The sequence below is a fragment of the Typopeltis vanoorti genome, chromosome 6 (genome assembly GCF_054136105.1).
Source record: "Typopeltis vanoorti isolate ZY-2024b chromosome 6, IOZ_Tvanoo_1.0, whole genome shotgun sequence".
Classification (NCBI taxonomy): Eukaryota; Metazoa; Arthropoda; class Arachnida; order Uropygi; family Thelyphonidae; genus Typopeltis; species Typopeltis vanoorti.
The window spans coordinates 99,235,177-99,241,176 of NC_143554.1; positions in this window are offsets into that span (position 1 = coordinate 99,235,177).

Consider the following 6,000-nt stretch of genomic DNA (forward strand, 5'->3'; position numbering starts at 1 on the left):
TCTGGATTGCATTCTTCGTTTAAGGCAAGGCACACATCCTTGCCGTACTCCTCGTTTGATGCTAATGGAGTTTGTAATAATGTCATAAGCTTGAACAAATACCTTTTGGTTCCAATATAAGTTTTCAATGATCCAGATGGAAATTAAAATTATATATTAGGTAGCAGGGTTTTTTCTCCCGGAAACTCGGGTTTTTCATCCAGCATACAGACAAAAAGGCCCTTCAGAACACACGCAATTTACAGACATAGAATACCAGTTGTGGTGGAGGTGGGCGGTAGACGGCATTGATGGAGACGATTCGTAGTAGAGGTTCGGTGTAGTGGTTGAGACAGCTGTAGGTGTCTTCCCGCGATGAGTCTTCGGACTCCTTGGAGGTATCATGAATAATAATAATACTAGTACTTTTGGCACTAGTATTATTATGTGTGTGTGTGTGTGTGTGTGTGCGTGTGTGCGTGCACGCACGCACGCACGCACGCACACACACACACACACACACACACACACACACACACACACACACACACACACACACACACACACACACACACACACACACACACACACACACACACACACACACACACACACAATCTTTAAGATCTATATCCTTACTTGCTCTGATAAATTCATAATATCAGCTATTCCCCGAGGTTTGTCTGTGCCTTAGTTGTGTTTTTTTTTTACTTTATTTCAGTATGTGCTTAAGATAAGAAATAAATTCTAGGCCCTCTCACATTTTTTTTCCTCAAAGAGGTGGGTCTAATTTAACCCAGCTAATTTTTTGAAGATAAAACAGCATCCTGTTTCGATCCTTCACTTCTACATATAAATTTCCGACTGAAAAAAAATATTCTAAATATATGCTTAAATTACATAAGCAGAGTAAATATTAGATACAGCATTATTTCAAATCCGAATGTCTTTTAACTAGTCCACACTAAGGCAACTCGTCAATGCTGTGGATTTCATTCCTATAACCTCTCTCTGGTCAACTTACCTTACGAAACTTTTATAGTTTTTACATTCGGCTTTGAAATAATGCTGAATCTAATATCCATTTTGCTTATGTAATTTTGTATCGCCGAACTGAAGCCTTTTAGCTTTTTATTTTAGTAATTAATATGCTAAAATTTCAAATTCCTTTCACTAAGTACATTGGCATTATCTTAAAATTAAAAGGAGGCTGAAGTTGAAAATAGAAACTGCCCCAAAAATCTGAAGACTATATAAAATTTCTCCTTTTGAAAAAAGGAAAAAAACCCTGTAATCAGTATTCTTTCTTGGCAGAGAAAGAATTTACAAGATAAACTATAAGTATCGCCTCCTTAGTCCAAGAAATGAGTTACTCCCTTTCATTGCATATGTCATTTCATTTCTGAATACAAATCTATACAAATTGTTAATGCGGTACAAATCACAGATTTGTCCCACCAGTGAATCGCTGTTTCAAGAACTTACCCCCCCCCCTCCAATATTCTTAGAGAATAATTTATGTTGACCCTGCTGCTGCCGATTAGCGCCTGAAAAGACAAGCCCAACACCACGGGAAGTAAATTTTAGTAGTGAAAGAAATTTTGTCTAAATGTCAGCCAAAGACCTACAGAAGCAAATTTTTGTGAAAAAAAAAAAAAAAAAAGCTGAAAGTTAACTAATTTAAATTATTGTTTAATAATGAACTTTTTTTTTTGCGAGGGTGACGGTGAATTGGATTATTATTATTATTTTTATTTTTTATTATCCCATGGTATTATTACACCAGATCATTGAGGTCAAGTTCATGTATTTTATACAGCACCTTTTCTGGGTTGTTATAGAGTTCACATTTGGAAATGTTCATATTTCCAAGTTTAGCAAATGCATTGGTAATGCTTCCTCGATGTTACAGATTTTGCAAGTGGGGAAGACTTTTATGCCATTGATAAACTTGATTGGTCTTGTGTGGCCGGTCTTGAGGCGAGAGATCATGGTAGTGGCACTGCAATTAAACTTGAAGTCGATGGTAGCTCCTGGATTTTCTGCTAAGTACCAGTAGTGAGTCATGTCTTGAAGAATTGTTCTTTTTATGTTTTCTTTTTGGGTGGTTTTAAAAAGATCCAAATCTGTGGTATCACTTGATGTTGAGGCCATTTTTGCTACTTTATGTGCAGTTTCGTATCCCTTTAATCCCACATGGGATGGAATCCATTGGAAGATTATTTCGGAATCCTTATGTAGTTTGTTTATGCTTTTTGCTATGTCTTTAAGAATTTCTTGATGGCTAGTGTAGCAGTTCTTAATAGCTTGAAGGGCTGCTAAGGAATCTGTGAAAAATATAAACTCCTTCGAGTTTTGTTTGTCCAAATATTGAGGTACTATGTTAATTGCTATTAATTCTGCATGGCATGAGTTGCATCCAATACTGTTAGTTGTTTTTAGTTCTATATTATGAGAGCCATAGATGAGTACGCCACTCCCAGAACTGCCATTTGGATTTTTGGAGCCATCTGTGTAGATCTTTATTGAGTCAGGTCCATATTTCATTATTTTTGAAAGGGCTAATGATCTCAAGATTTCAGGGTTTTCTAGGCTTTTTTTCCCCTCATGTTTCCCTATTTCAGAGTTAATAACTATATTTTTCCTCTCTTGATTTGGAGGAAATGCTGGGTAGTCGGCTATTTTATTTGGACAATCCAAGGGAATTTTATTTTCTATGATTGCATGCATTGTCGATTTTTTCTTTATTCTGTTTGTTGGTTTCCAGTTCTTAAAAAGTTCACTTGTTCTATAATGTGCAAGTTGGCTCTTTTTTCTACAAATTTGGTAAGATTTTCTTGCCACCTAATTTTAAAGGAACAAGGTTGGATTCGAATTCAGCTATTTTGCCAGGAGGTGTATTCCTTAGTTCACATATGATTTTAGCTGTATTTTTCTGAATTTTTATAAGCTTGTCTAAATTGGTTTGTGATGTTTGCATCCAGATAGGTGAAGCATATTCCATTATGGAACGGATAATGGAGGTATACGTGACATTTAAGGTTTTAGCATCGGCTCCCCACTCTTTATCTGAGATACGTTTCATGATATTTAGTCTTCTTTTTGCTCTGACTGCAACATTGTTAATATGTTTATTGAAGCTTAGTGAAGGGGCCAGAGTAACTGCAAGGTATTTGGGATTTTCATTAAATGTAATTAGTTGACTTTTTAGCTTAATTTTTGGTCTCCACTTTCTGAGGTGGTTATTATTAGTAAAAACACAGATTTCTGATTTAGTATGGTTAATTTTGATTTTTTGGTTTCCACAGTATGTAGCTAAACTTTCAATGGCTTTGTTTAAGTAACCTTCTGCTGTTTCTAGGTTGTTGTGAGCTGAGAATAGGACCAAATCATCAGCAAACATAGCTATCTTTGTTTCTTTATTTATATTTTTGTCTAAGTCATTTAAGTAGATGGAAAAAAGGAGTGAGTTCCCTGTCTTATTTTTACTTTCTTTGAAAAGGTATTGTTCTATTTCTTAGAAAGTCAAAGATCCAGTTAAGAACTTTCCCTTCTATTCCAATATGACAAAGTTTTGAAAAGAGTTTCTGCCTCCACACCTTGTCAAAGGCATTGCTAAAATCTATAAAAGTTGCAATGGTGGATTTGGTAGGTTTGGTCTGGAAGTTATCTTGAATTGTCTGGGTTAAGTAGAAAAGTTGATCAGTTGTTGAGTGATTGCTTCTAAAGGCAGCCTGAAAATGTGGTAGTATACTATTTTTGTTTAGATAGTAATTCAAGCGTTGGAGTTTCATTTTTTCCATTAATTTGCCTGGAATTAAAGTCAGTGAAATTGGTCTATAACTTCCTGGTTGGTCTTGCAGGTTGTTAGGCTTTAAGATTGGTATGATTGTGGCTGTCTTCCAGTCTTTTGGAACTTTTCCTCGTTTTAGGCTATTGTTGCATAGGCGAAATAGCTAATATAGGGCAGGGAAGGAAGATGTTTGATCATAATTCCTTGTATGTTATCTGGTCCACGTGATTTATTTATATCTAATCTCTCAAAGGCATCTCCCAATTCAGAGATTGTAAATGGATCCCAGAATAGTTTGTTTTGATGTTTTGGGGAGTTTGCAGCATTTTTCTGCGGTCGAGCCTGTTTGGATATTTGATGGTTTTTCCTAGTATTCATCTCTAGTTTACTTATATTTTGAAAATAAAATGCCAAGGTATTTTGCGATCTCCCTATCTCCAATTTTGATATTTCCATCTGGATCTTTCAGCGTGTTAGTCTCACTTGCTCTCACTTGCCTTTGGTAGGTCTCTCTTTGTAAATTAGCAGTCAGTTTCCAAAGTTTGGTATTCGAAGTGTTTGGATTTATAAATATAGATAGAGATAGCTAGAATAAAAATAGATAGAGGCTATTTAACAATAATTGGTTTATATGCCCCAGAAGAAGGAAGAGAACAGGATAATATTAATTTTTATAATCAGCTACAAAACATATATAATAAAATAAATAAAAATGACTACCTAATTTTAGCAGGAGACTTAAATGCAAGAATTGGAAAAACGAAAATTAATAATAATATAGGAATACATGGAGAACACACTCTAAACAGAAATGGTAAAAAATTGATTGACTTTGTAGTTTATAATAACTTAAAAATAATGAATTCCTTCTATAAACATAAAGACATACATAAATATACTTGGGCAGCAAGAGGATGGAAATCAATATTAGATTACTTTATATTAAATGAAAAGACATCAAAATTTTCACTAGATGTTAGAGTTCACAGAGAATATGAAATAAGCAGTGACCACTTCCTTGTTAAAATAAAATTAAGATTACCACCTAAATGGCTACAAGTAACAAGAACAGAAAGAAAATTTGAAATATTTGTTTATAAAACTAGACTATTGAATGACACAAATGTACAATGGCTACAAAGAATTAACCAATATCGATAAAATAAAACAAAATGAAGAAATAGATATAGAATGGCTTAATATAAAAATGATACTAAATGCAGCAGCAGATGAAAGCTTAGGAAAGAGCAAAAATTTAATAAAAGAAAAAAACTGAAGATCTGGGATGATACAATCAAAGAAATAATTAAAAAGAAAAAAGAAGCCTATCACAAATGGTTAAGCAGTAAAAGATTAGAAGATGAAATAGAATATAAAAGAATAAGGGCCATAGCTAAAAGGTAAGTCAGAAAAAGACATAGAGAATCATGGAATAAATTTGTTTCTAATTTAGAACATGATTTATATAAAATAAGACCCAATGTATATAAGATTTTGAAACACTTAAATGCAGATACCAGAGAAAACATAAAATTAAACACTGAATTAAAATTAGAAGAATTTCTTAATTACTACACAGAACTGTGGACAGACAAATATTTTAAAAAAGACAACTGGCAAACAATTAACGAAAATGAAAAGGATATAACTGAAGAAGAATTAGAAAAATTAGCCTGAAAGAAACAAGAAACGGAAAATCACCTGGAGAAGATAAGCTTGGTTCAGAACTATATAAATACGCAGGAACAAGATTAAAGAAAAAAGACTCTTATTATTTTTAAATAAAATTTACTCAACTGGTATCCCCCCCAATAGAATGGGGAAAAAAAAACAATTGTGATTACTATCTTCAAGAAAGGTAATAGAGATGACCCTGAAAACTATAGAGGTATCAGTATACTAAATTCCTGTTACAAAATATATAGCAAAATCTTAAATAACAAACTAATGAAATATTCCGAAAACTTTATTCTAGAGGTACAGAATGGATTTAGAAAAGGACGATCATGTATAGACCCAGCCTTTTGCCTAAAATTAATAGTAGAGAAAAGAAGAGAATATAATTTAGAAACACATATTGCATTTATTGACTTTGAAAAAGCATTTCACAAAGTTAAAAGAAACATATTGTTTAATATATTAAAAGAAAGACAAATACCAAATAATATACTAAAAGCTATCACAAGTATATATGAAAATAATCAAATACAAATAAGATTAAATCACAA